The following is a 13,492-nucleotide window of genomic DNA, read 5'->3' as shown; positions in this document are numbered from 1 at the left end:
GATCAGTGGCTGCTGGGCTTACGAGGTTGGGGAAAGATATGATTATAAGAGGTAGCACGAGGGAACTTGGAGAATGATGGCACTGTCTGTTCTGATCATCATGCTTGTGTGATCCAGATGTGTTAAAACTCATAGAACTGTATACGCCTCAAGAATGGGTGAGTTTTAATGTACATACGTTATAAATAAATAATGTTGAAGAAGTTTGTCTTTACCAAGTAAGTAGAAGCGGTCCCCACACAGATTAGTTCCTTAATTGTGGATATTCACACATTATTTAGACTTAACATTCTAACTTGGAATGCTGATTTAAGGCCTCGTAAAGGTGGAACCCAGAGTCAGGTCTTCTGTTGTCATTATATTTATATCTTTCATGAACAGAGAACTAATGGGTGATTTCATTACTACATAGACAACAGCTCCATTTGAAATAAAAATTTTAATATATTCTTTTAAAACAAAATTAACATCACATGTTTGATTTGCTCTGTTTTTGGTACAGACCAGTGGGTCTTGGTGGGCTAGAGCAGAGAGTGGGCAAGTCCACAATCATAGTGAAGTGACACCCCTCTCCACCTAACCCTTGCCCCTGCTCAGGTATCTCTTTGCATCTGCTGAGTCTTCTGGAGGTGGGTAGGGATGCTGACTGGAGGGAAGGATGGGCGCTAGCTGTAGCTTGGTTGGAAGGAATGACAGGGAGTCTGAAATCGAATTTATCTTTAGATAAGAAAAATCTGGTCCAGTGAGAGTCAGCAACAGGACCTGAGGGTAGGAGAGGAGCAGTTGGTCGGAGTACAGACCAGTGGCTGATACCTACTCCAATGTGGAGAACACTGAAAGAATCATCTTTAGGCCCAGGGAACTGCTTGTCCCTCTACCAGCACCTGAGTGTTACACAGAGGAGAGAATCTTCTCCTTCTGGCATCACAAGGACTGCAAAGCTGTGCATCATTAAGACTGAATGAGGAAGAAATAGAAAATATGAACAGACCAATCACAAGCACTGAAATTGAAACTGTGATTAAAAATCTTCCAACAAAAGCCCAGGACCAGATGGTTTCACAGGCGAATTCTGTCAAACATTTAGAGAAGAGATAACACCTATCCTTCTGAAACTCTTCCAAAATATAGCAGAGGGAGGAACACTCTCAAACTCATTCTACGAGACCACCATCACCCTGATAACAAAACCAGACAAGGATGTCACAAAGAAAGAAAACTACAGGCCAATATCACTGATGAACATAGATGCAAAAATCCTCAACAAAATACTAGCAAACAGAATCCAACAGCACATTAAAAGGATCATACACCATGATCAAGTGGGGTTTATTCCAGGAATGCAAGGATTCTTCAATATACGCAAATCAATCAAAGTGATACACCATATTAACAAATTGGAGAAAAACCATATGATAATCTCCATAGATGCAGAGAAAGCTTTCCACAAAATTCAACACCCATTTATGATAAAAACCCTGCAGAAACTAGGCATAGAAGGAACTTTGCTCAACATAATAAAGGCCATATATGACAAACCCACAGCCAACATTGTCCTCAATGGTGAAAAACTGAAAGCATTTCCACTAAGATCAGGAACAAGACAAGGTTGCCCACTCTCACCACTCTTATTCAACATAGTTTTGGAAGTTTTAGCCACAGCAATCAGAGAAGAAAAGGAAATAAAAGGAATCCAAATCGGAAAAGAAGAAGTAAGGCTGTCACTGTTTGCAGATGACATGATACTATACATAGAGAATCCTAAAGATGCTACCAGAAAACTACTAGAGCTAATCAATGAATTTGGTAAAGTAGCAGGATACAAAATTAATGCACAGAAATCTCTGGCATTCCTATACACTAATGATGAAAAATCTGAAAGTGAAATTTAGAAAACACTCCCATTTACCATTGCAACAAAAAGAATAAAATACCTAGGAATAAACCTACCTAAGGAGACAAAAGACCTGTATGCAGAAAATTATAAGACACTGATGAAAGAAATTAACGATGATACAAATAGATGGAGAGATATACCATGTTCTTGGATTGGAAGAATCAACATTGTGAAAATGACTCTACTACCCAAAGCAATCTACAGATTCAATGCAATCCCTATGAAACTACCACTGGCATTTTTCACAGAACTAGAACAAATAATTTCACTATTTGTATGGAAACACAAAAGACCCCGAATAGCCAAAGCAATCTTGAGAACTTAAAACAGAGCTGGAGGAATCAGGCTCCCTGACTTCAGACTATACTACAGAGCTACAGTAATCAAGACAGTATGGTACTGGCACAAAAACAGAAAGATAGATCAATGGAACAGGATAGAAAGCCCAGAGGTAAACCCACACACATATGGCCATCTTATCTTTGATAAAGGAGGCAGGAATGTACAGTGGAGAAAGGACAGCCTCTTCAATAAGTGGTGCTGGGAAAACAGGACAGGTACATGTAAAAGTATGAGATTAGAACACTCCCTAACACCATACACAAAAATAAGCTCAATATGGATTAAAGACCTAAATGTAAGGCCAGACACTATCAAACTCTTAGAGGAAAACATAGGCAGAACACATAAATCACAGCAAGATCCTTTTTGACCCACCTCTTAGAGAAATGGAAATAAAAACAAAAATGAACAAATGGGACCTAATGAAACTTCAAAGCTTTTGCACAGCAAAGAAAACCGTAAACAAGACCAAAAGGCAACCCTCAGAATGGGAGAAAATATTTGCAAATGAAGCAACTGACAAAGGATTAATCTCCAAAATTTACAAGCAGCTCATGCAGCTCAATAACAAAAAAACAACCCAATCCAAAAATGGGCAGAAGAACTAAATAGACATTTCTCCAAAGAAGATATACAGATTGCCAACAAACACATGAAAGAATGCTCAACATCACTAATCATTAGAGAAATGCAAATCAAAACTACAATGAGATACCATCTCACACCGGTCAGAATGGCCATCATCAAAAAATCTAGAAACGATAAATGCTGGAGAGGGTGTGGAGAAAAGGGAACACTCTTGCACTGCTGGTAGGAATGTGAATTGGTACAGCCACTATGGAGAACAGTATGGAGGCTCCTTAAAACACTGCAACAGGACTACCATATGACCCAGCAATCCCACTACTGGGCATACACCCTGAGAAACCATAATTCAAAAAGAGTCATGTACCAAAATGTTCATTGCAGCTCTATTTACAACAGCCAGGAGATGGAAACAACCTAAGTGTCCATCATCGGATGAATGGATAAAGAAGATGTGGCACATACATACAATGGAATATTACTCAGCCATAAAAAGAAACAAAATTGAGTTGTTTTTAGTGAGGTGGATGGACCTAGAGTCTGTCATACAGAGTGAAGTAAGTCAGAAAGAGAAAAACAAATACCGTATGCTAACACATATGTAGCGAATCTAAAAGAAGAATGGTTCTGATGAACCTAGGGGCAGGACAGGAATAAAGACACAGACATAGAGAATGGACTTGAGGACACGGGGAGGGGGAAGGGTAAGCTGATGCAAAGTAAGAGAGTAGCATTGACATATATACACTACCAAATGTAAAATAGATCGCTAGTGGGAAGCAGCCGCGTAGCACAGGGTGATCAGCTCGGTGCTTTGCGACCACCTAGAGGGTTGGGATAAGGAGGGTGGGAGGGAGACGCAAGAAGGAGGGTATATGGGGACATACGTATGCATATAGCTGGTTCACTTTGTTATACAGCAGAAACTATCACAACACTGTAAAGCAATTATACTCCAATAAAGATGTTTAGAAAAAAAAATTAAACTTGTGAAATGGTATTGTATACAATCTGTGAAAAAACTTACAGGTGGTTAATATTTTTAAATGTGTTACAGAAGGGAAGCATAACAGTTTCAGAAAAATCGCTGTCTTTGGAGAGAGCAGAGAATGAGATGGGAAAAGTCTTCAACTGTAAGTTACATTTGATTTTTAATGGAAAAAAACTTAAGTGAAAATAATCTGAAAATGGCAAAATGTTAATAATTCTTGATTTTTGGTGGTGATATGATTCTGGATGGTGGATATTTTGTGCAGTTTTCTGCATGTCTGAATTATTTTATTATTTAGATTTTTTAAATGTTGAAAAGCAGTGACATGTAGTAGAAGCCAGAAGTGAGCAAGAGTGTTGGACTCTTTTTGTAAGCATTTTAAAAACATCCTTTGAGTTTTGAAAATGTTTTTAGGGAATTTTTTTTTTAGATAAAATTTACATAATGTAAAATTCACCGTTTTAATAATTTTTAAGTGTACATTTGTGACTTTTAGTATATTCTTAATGTTGTGAAACCTTCACTACTATCTAATTCCACACTTTCCATTACCTTTTTGAGGAATCTTGCAAGGAACCAGAAGTCTCCGTTAGCAGTAGCAGCTTGGGACAAATGATGAAAATATTAATATTAAGTGATTTTATATGAATTCACAGAGAGAGACCTGGGATCATTGAACTTACATGTTTAAATTGCTGTGTAATTAGAGATTTAGGGTCTTAATACTTCCCTCATAGACAAGAATAGCCCTTACCAACTTTGAGAGTTAGTAATGCCTTTTCCTGGGTGGTAACTTCACCCTCTACCCTTTGTGATTTTCTCTTTTTTGTAGCACTGCCCAGAAAAGAGAAATAAAGACATGTCTTCTGCCTAAGCCTTCTATGGATATTCTCTCTTGCCTTCCCATGCTGTTTTGGTAGACTTAGGAACTGCTATAGACTAAATGTTGTCTTCCCCCTCAAGGTTCATGTTTTGAAATCCTGATCCCCAATGTGATGATAGTTGGAGCTGGAGCCTTTAGGAGGTGATGAGGTCATCAAGACAGAGCCCTCATGAATGAGATTAATGCCCTTATAAAAGAGGCTCTGGAGAGCTCCCGTGTCCCTTCCACCATGTTAGGACACAGAAGACAGCTGTCTATAAAACAGGAAATGGGCCCTCACCAGACGCCAAATCTGCTGGCACCTTGACCTTGAACTCCCAGGCTCCAGAAATGTGAGAAATGAGTTTTTGTTGTTTATAAGCCACCCAGTCTATGGTATCCTTTTATCGCCCTGGTGGACTAGGGCAGGAACCTGTCTTCTGATACTTGCACTGCACTGTGTATTGATTTCCATGATAACGATTACCCTTAGTTTTGTTATTACTTATGACGCAATCAGCCTATCACTTGAGGAAGCTCTTGAATTCTGTGATCATATCGTTTTACCTTTGAATCCTCAAAACTTAGCATCATTTCTAGAACTTAGTAGATGTTCAAATAAATGTCATTTGAATGAATGGCTTTAATGGATGAAGTGTCTGTGACTCAGTTCAGGTCTTTGCAAGTCCAACAACAGAAGTTGGTCAGACTTCTCATTTTTTATCAACTGTTGAATATGGGACAGTTGGCCTAAGATTTAGCATACCTCCAGTAAACAAGCCCAAGGAACAACTAAATGTTAAAATCCTTCCCTCCCTGCAAGGGTCAGCTTGATCAAGGGCCTTGGATTAGTGGTTGATTTCTGCAATAAGATGTCTCTCACAATCTTACGTCAGATGTCCTTTCACATGTTTTGTTGATTTTTAGCAAAACTGAAGAAAGAATAAGAATTCTTTAGAATTTTTATGTATTGTCCCATAATTGCGTTCTTAATATGGAGGAACATACAAATCCAGGCGAAGATTCTTCTGTTCGGCCCTGGAACAACTGAAAGCAGATTACTGTAGTGATTAGAAGTTTGGCTTGCAATCAGATGGATTGTGCTTCAAATCTCTGCTCTGTCACTTTCTAGCCAGAAGTCCCTAGGCAGATTACTTAACTTCTCTAAGACTCAATTTTCTTATCTGCAAAGTAGGGATAATAAAAGAATGAACTTCATAAGTTTTCTTTGAGTACTAAGTGAGGTAATACACATAAGAAATTAAGCATATAGCCTAGCGCGTAGTAAGTGTTCTCTTAATATTAGTGATTTTTATCTGGAACTTGGAGTGATAATTTTTGGTCATGGAAAGGGTCTCTGAAGAACCACCAGGGTGTGTGCAATGCAGGAGAGTGTAATGTGAATCACGTCAAGGAATTCAGGATTCAAAATTCAATTTCACCTGAAAGACCTTTGGCAACTCACTTACTTGGCCTCCTTTTTCACGTCTCTCACTATGTATTTTCTTTCTTTTTTCCCCTCTTTATACAAACTTCCTGAGAAAATAATCTGTTATGTTTGTTGACACAGGAATTTGTTTTTTGATATAGTCATTCAGTGAGTAATGATAAGCTATAGACCTATTAAAGGAATGTCACATATCAAGACCTGATGATGAGAGAAGGGTTTTTAAGTGGGTGGAGACTTCCAATGACTCTGGAATACTTTTATATGTATATTTTTCTTTTCTGCCTCTATATAAAGCTGGATAAGAAAAAAACAAAAAGAAAAACAAGCAAACAAACATTTCATGCTACCCTTTCTTTCTGGGTTGCTTGACAAACAAGATTAGTTTCTAAATCAGTTGAAAATCTTTTTGTTCTTTTGGTAAACTTTCAGTCTGGCAACAAGCAGAACAGGATGAAAGTCTCTTAATCTTTCTTTCCAGGCCAGCTCTGTCATCTTGTTTCTACATATCTTCTTTGTCATTGTGTATTCACATGAAAATATTTGGCCCTCTAGGACTACGGAGACATTCTGGAATGACTGTTCTCAGAGTTAGGGATCAGTCTAAGCCCTGTAGCTGCTTGGAAGCCTCTGTTCCCATATCTGTAACAGTAAGAGAATGGACTAGGTGCTGAATTGCAAATAGGATTTATTTTACAGTCCTACTTTGAGTGGTTGGTAGTAGCTAACTGGGGTACTGAGTTGAGACAGTGAAGATGAAACCTGATACAGTGGGAGAATGTTTTGTGATAAATTAGCCATAAGCATGGGACAGAGGAATGAGGGCCCTTATGCCAGAATCTTACCACCTGCTATAATAGACTAGAATGCTGTTTACATGCACAGCACGTATTATTGTCCATTTCTTTCCTAAAGAATTTGAGGTACCGTAAGTACTTTTTAAAAGCTAAAAAAAAAAGAATTCAGAAAAGGTAATGGGAAATGAGAGTAAATATATGAAAAGCAGAAAGGAAGTGTAAGAACCAACTATGAAATTTGAGGTTTAATTTTAATATCCCTAACTTTATTCTCTAGTACTCTTTCTTTCTATTCAATGCCCATAGATCATGGCATAGAAAAAGGAGTCATTTTGGCCTGGTGGTAATATGTGAAACTCTGGATATTTTTCATATTTTCTCATGAAAATGTCTGGTAGAATCCTGAGATTTGTTGAGGATTCAGCATGATGGGAGAAATGCTTTTGCAGGCTTACTGAGTCAGACTTAAGCAATCAAAATGATTGTTCTATTTAAAATTCATCAACAGTAATGAGCTCTTGCGTCATTCTGCAAAGATGAGACTTGGGTCTCGTGAAGGCTTTCAAAACCTCATTGCCAAAACTGAAAGAGAAATTAAGGAAACACTTCCATTTAACATTGCAACAAAAAGAATAAAATACCTAGGAATAAACCTACCTAGGAGACAAAAGACCTGTATGCAGAAAACTATAAGACATTGATGAAAAATTAAAGGTGATACATACAGATGGAGAGATATACCATGTTCTTGAATTGGAAGAATCAACATTGTGAAAATGACTATACTACCCAAAGCAATCTACAGATTCAATGCAATCCCTATCAAATACCAATGGCATTTTTCACAGAACTAGAACAAAACAATTCACAATTTGTATGGAAACACAAAAGACCCTGAATAGCCAAAGCAGTCTTGAGAAAGAGAAACAGAACTGGAGGAATCCGGCTCCCTGACTTCAGACTATACTACAAAGCTGTAGTCATCAAGACTGTATGGTACTCATAATTCAAAAAGACACATGCACCCCAATGTTCATTGCAGCACTATTTACAACAGCCAGGTCATGGAAGCAACCTAAATGCCCATCCACAGATGAATGGATAAAGAAGATGTGGTACATACATACAATGGAATATTACTCAGCCATAAAAAGGAACAAAACTGGGTCATTTGTAGAGACGTGGATGGATCTAGAGACTGTCATACAGAATGAAGGAAGTCAGAAAGAGAAAAACAAATATCGTATATTAATGCATATATGTGGAACCTAGAAAAATGGTACAGATGAACCGGTTTGCAGGGCAGAAATAGAGACACAGATGTAGAGAACAAACGTATGGACACCAAGGGGGGAAAGCAGTAGGGGGTGGGGGTGTGATGAATTGGGAGATTGGGATTCACATGTATACACTGATGTGTATAAAATGGATGACTAGTAAGAACCTGCTGTATAAAAAAGTAAATAAAATAAAATTCAAAAAAAAAAAAAAGACAGTATGGTACTGGCACAAAAACAGAAATATAGATCGCTGGAACAGGATAGAAAGCCTGGAGATAAACCCACACACATATGGTCACTTTATCTTTGATAAAGGAGGCAAGAATATACAATGGAGAAAAGACAGCCTCTTCAATAAGTGGTGCTGGGAAAACTGGACAGCTACATGGAAAAGAATGAAATTAGAACACTCCCTAACACCATACACAAAAATAAACTCAAAATGGATTAAAGACCTAAATGTAAGGCCAGACACTATAAAACTCTTAGTGGAAAACACAGGAAGAACACTCTATGATATAAAACACAGCAAGATCCTTTTTGACCCACCTCCTAGAGAAATGGAAATAAAAGCAAAAATAAACAAATGGGACCTAATGAAACTTAAAAGCTTTTGCACAGCAAAAGAGACCATAAACAAGACCAAAAGACAACCCTTCATAATGAGAGAAAAAATTTGCAACTGCCAGAGGATTAATCTCCAAAATATACAAGCAGCTCATGCAGCTCAATATCAAAAAAAAAAACAAACGACCCAATCCAAAAATGGGCAGAAGACCTAAATAGACATTTCTCCAGAGAAGATATACAGATTGCCAACAAACACATGAAAGGATGCTCAACATCACAAATCATTAGAGAAATGCAAATTAGAATTACAATGAGGTATCACCTCACACCGGTCAGAATGGCCATCATCAAAAAATCTACAGGGCTTCCCTGGTGGCGCAGTGGTTGAGAGTCCACCTGCCGATGCAGGGGACACGGGTTCATGCCCCGGACCGGGAAGATCCCACATGCCGTGGAGTGGCTAGGCCCGTGAGCCATGGCCGCTGAGCCTGCGCGTCCGGAGCCTGTGCTCCACAACAGAAGAGGTCACAACAGTGAGAGGCCTGTGTACCACCAAAAAAAAAAAAAAATCTACAAACAATAAATGGAGGAGAGGGTGTGGAGAAAAGGGAACCCTCTTGCACTATTGATGGGAATGTAAATTGGTATAGCCACTATGGAGAACAGTATGGAGGTTCCTTAAAAAAGTAAAAGTAGAGCTACCATACGACCCAGCATTACCACTACTGGGTATATACCCTGAGAAAACAGTAATTCAAAAAGAGTCACGTACCACAATATTCATTGCAGCACTATTTACAATAGCCAGGACATGGAAGCAACCTAAGTATCCATCGACAGATGAATGGATACAGAAGATGTGGCACATAAATACAAGGGAATGTTACTCAGCCATAAAAAGAAACAAAACGAAATTTGAGTTATTTTTAGTGAGGTGGATAGACCTAGAGTCTGTCATACAGAGTGAATTAAGTCAGAAAGAGAAAAACAAATACTGTGTGCTAACACATATATACAGAATCTAAAATTGGTTCTGAAGAACCTAGGGGCAGGACAGGAATAAAGATGCAGACGTAGAGAATGGACTTGAGGACGCCGGGAGGGGAAAGAGTAAGGTGGGACGAAGTGAGAGAGTGGCATGGACATATATACACTACCAAATGTAAAATAGATAGCTAGTGGGAAGCACGTATAGCTGATTCACTTTGTTATACAGCAGAAAGTAACACAACATTGTAAAGCAATTATACTCCAATAAAGATGTTAAAAAAAACAAAAGAAAACAAAAACCTCATTGCCATCTACAGTGCCCTTAGATGCAGTTACCCAGTGCATAGTAAATGGATCCGCACAGCCACGTTGGGGCAGGGGAAATAGTCACATGTTTTAAGACTACATAGAGCTTTATGACTGGGATGATATTTTCCCTCTTCTGTTTTGCATTGAGAATATATAAAAATAATGATATTGGCATGCTTGTAAATGATATATTTCTAGAAGCTACTCTTGAACTTTTCTGCAAGGTGGATTTTCAAAGTCTTTCCTATTTCACTTATATATTTAAACAAACATTTGCTCATTTACATTAATTAGGGTTATTTCTTTCTCCAAAATGCTGTAGAATTTTTTTCCTAAGTGATTTCTGTGCTCCTACACTCTCTTCTATTTAGTATAGTCAGGTTGCTCTTTTTTAAAAGAAAGAAAGCAGAGAAGACTTCTGGTTCTGGCTAAGAAGTAGTAATAAGAATTGAATTTATGCCCTTGCCTGAAATAACAAAAAAAAATCAGAGTAAGTTAAGAAATGATTTTCAAGTTATTGGATATCAGGCAATGAAAGATAGTGATCTCAGAGAGATGGAAAACAAATGAGGGAACCCTAGGATTGCCAACATTTGTTGCTTTGAGAGAGTTTCTGGACCATTGCACACTGAGGAGAAACACAGGCAGAGGCTGCAAAACTCTGGAGTTGAGATGGAACTGAGAATCTAGAGAAACCAAGGCACTTACATTTGGAAGGCAGAATACTGGAGAGGAGAGGTCTGCAAAGAGAGAGTTCTCTCTAGATTGGCAGAGGGTCTTCCTCAATTATTCAGCCAAATAATTACCAGGGCATACATGTGCAGAAACTGTTTTGAGTCTAAGAAAAGAAATACTCAAAAAGATTAGAGACAACAGCACTCAGATCCCAAAATGGGGCCAGGACCAGCAGGATAAACTAGGGAATAGGACTAGATCCATCCCCTACCGGAGAGGAACAACTCATAATTCATGAACCATTGGATAGAATACTGAGAATAGTCTTGCTTCAGTAGTGGAAAATAATTAGACCTAGGCAAAACACTGCTCAGGTCTTGCCTGATAAATCTTGTAAGCAGTGGCAGAAAGGATCAAACGATTTCCATATTACTTAACTGTGTCCCAGAAAAGACCCCAAAATAGTTATAGGAATACAAAAATATCCAGCATCCAACAAGGTGAAACACAGTATCTTGTATCCAATCAAAAATTGCCAGGCATGAAAAGAAACAGGAAAACCTATAATAAGGAGAAAAACTAATCAGCCAAAACTGATCCAGAACTGACAGAGATGTTAAAATTAACTGACAAGGACATTGGAAAATCATTATACTATATTTCATATGTTCAGAAAGCCAGAGGAAAAATTAAACATTCTAAATAGAGAGATAAAGATATAAAAAAAGACTCATATCAAACTTTTAGAGACAAAAAAACAGAAAAATCCTAGAAGTAAAACCTAGATGAAAAAATGGGGTTATTACAGATTAAACAGTGTGGAAGTTTAATGAACTTGAAGACATAGCAATAGATATCCAAAATGAAACAGAGAGGAAAAAAAGACTAAAAAATTACAAAGACAGTAAAAATCAGTAAACTGTGGTACAACTTCAGGTGACTTAATATATGCATAATTGGAGTTCACAGGAAGGTAGGAACCAGAAAAAGATAAAGGAATGGTGAACAAAAAATTTTCAAATTTATGAAAACTATAGACCTTCACAAAGTTCAAAAACCCCAAGAATAAGAAATAGAATACTACCCCAAGGTTCATCATAACCAAATTGCCCAAGAACTGGTGATAATGAGAAAATTTTATAAGCAGCCAGAGAAAAGTGTTACATTATATACAGAGGAATGCAGATAAGGATGATAGAAGCTTTCTTGTCAAAAACAATGCCAGTGGAAACACAGCAAAGCACGATTTTTAAATTTCTGAAAGAGCAAAAGAACTCTGTCCATCTTGAATTCCATACCCAATGAAAATATCTTTCCAAAAATAAATGTTACATAAAGGCTTTTTCCAGTATCCAAAAACTGAAATAATTGAATATAAGCAGTAATCTTGTACTACAAGAAATGTTTTAAGAAGCCCTTCAGGTCAAAGAAAAATGATACCAACTGGAAATTTGGATCTACACAAAGACAATAAAGGTTTGTATTTTATTATTTAAATATCTTTACAAGATAATTGCATAAGTAAAAATAATAACAGTGGGATGTGGGATTTATAAGATACGTAGAAGTAAAATGTATGACTGTAATAGCACACAGACTAATAGGGAGGAAATGGAAGTAAACTGTTATGAGGTCCTTATAAAATCATTTGAAATGATATATTATCACTTGAAGATAAATGTGGTAAGTTAAACATGTATACTATAAATCCTAAAGAATCCCTTAAAATAACAGAACAAATAATAAGAATTGTTAGCAAAAAAGCTAACAAAGGAGATAAAATGGAATCATAGAAAATACCCAGCTTATCCAAAAGAAGGCAGAAAAAGAGGAAAAGGGGAACAAAAAGCATAAAGGACAAAGAGAAATTAAATAGGAGGTTGATTTAAATCTTGCCATATTAATGATGTACATGATGTATAAATAATCTAAATACCTCAAAAGGCAGAGATTATCATATTGAATAAAAATTTGAGACCCAAGTATGTGATGCATACCAAACGCCTACCTGAAATATAAAGACACAAATAAGTTAAAAGTAAAAAAAAGTATGGAAAAAGATATGCCATACTCACACTATCGTTTCTTAATGATAAATGGATCACACATTGCTGGTGGAAATGTTAAATGCAACAGTCCCTTTGGAAAACAGCTTGGAAGTTCTTTATAAAGTTAAACATATACCTGCCATGTGACCCAGCCATTTCACTCCTTGGTGTTTATTTATCCAAGAGAAATGAAAGTATATGTCCATATAAAGACTTGTATACAGATGTCCATAACAGCTGTATTTGTAACAGCCCCAAACTGTCATCAACCCAAATGTCCATCAATAGGTCAATAGAAAAACAAAATATATTATATCCATACAATGAAATACTATTTACCAGTAAAAGGAATGAATTCTTGATGCATGTAACAGTATGGATGAATCTCAAAATAAGTGCTCAGCTTAAGACACCAGACAAAAAAAGAATACAAACTACTATGTAATTCTATTTACATAAATTTCTAGTAAATGCAAACTAATGTATAGTGACAGAAAGCAGATCACTGGCTTCCAGGTGGGTGAGCAGGACGGGGTGTTGTGGGGAAGGGTGGGAGAGATGACAAAGGGGCAAAAGGGGTCTTTTGAGAGTGCTTACATGTTCAGTATCTTTAGTGTAGTGATGGATTCATAGGTCATATTTAACATGTGGACATATGTCATATGTCAAAACTTATAAGATTGTACACTTTTAAATATG

The sequence above is a fragment of the Grampus griseus genome (assembly GCF_964374135.1).
Source record: "Grampus griseus genome assembly, chromosome: 16".
Lineage (NCBI taxonomy): Eukaryota > Metazoa > Chordata > Mammalia > Artiodactyla > Delphinidae > Grampus > Grampus griseus.
Note: the sequence above shows the minus strand (reverse complement) of the source record.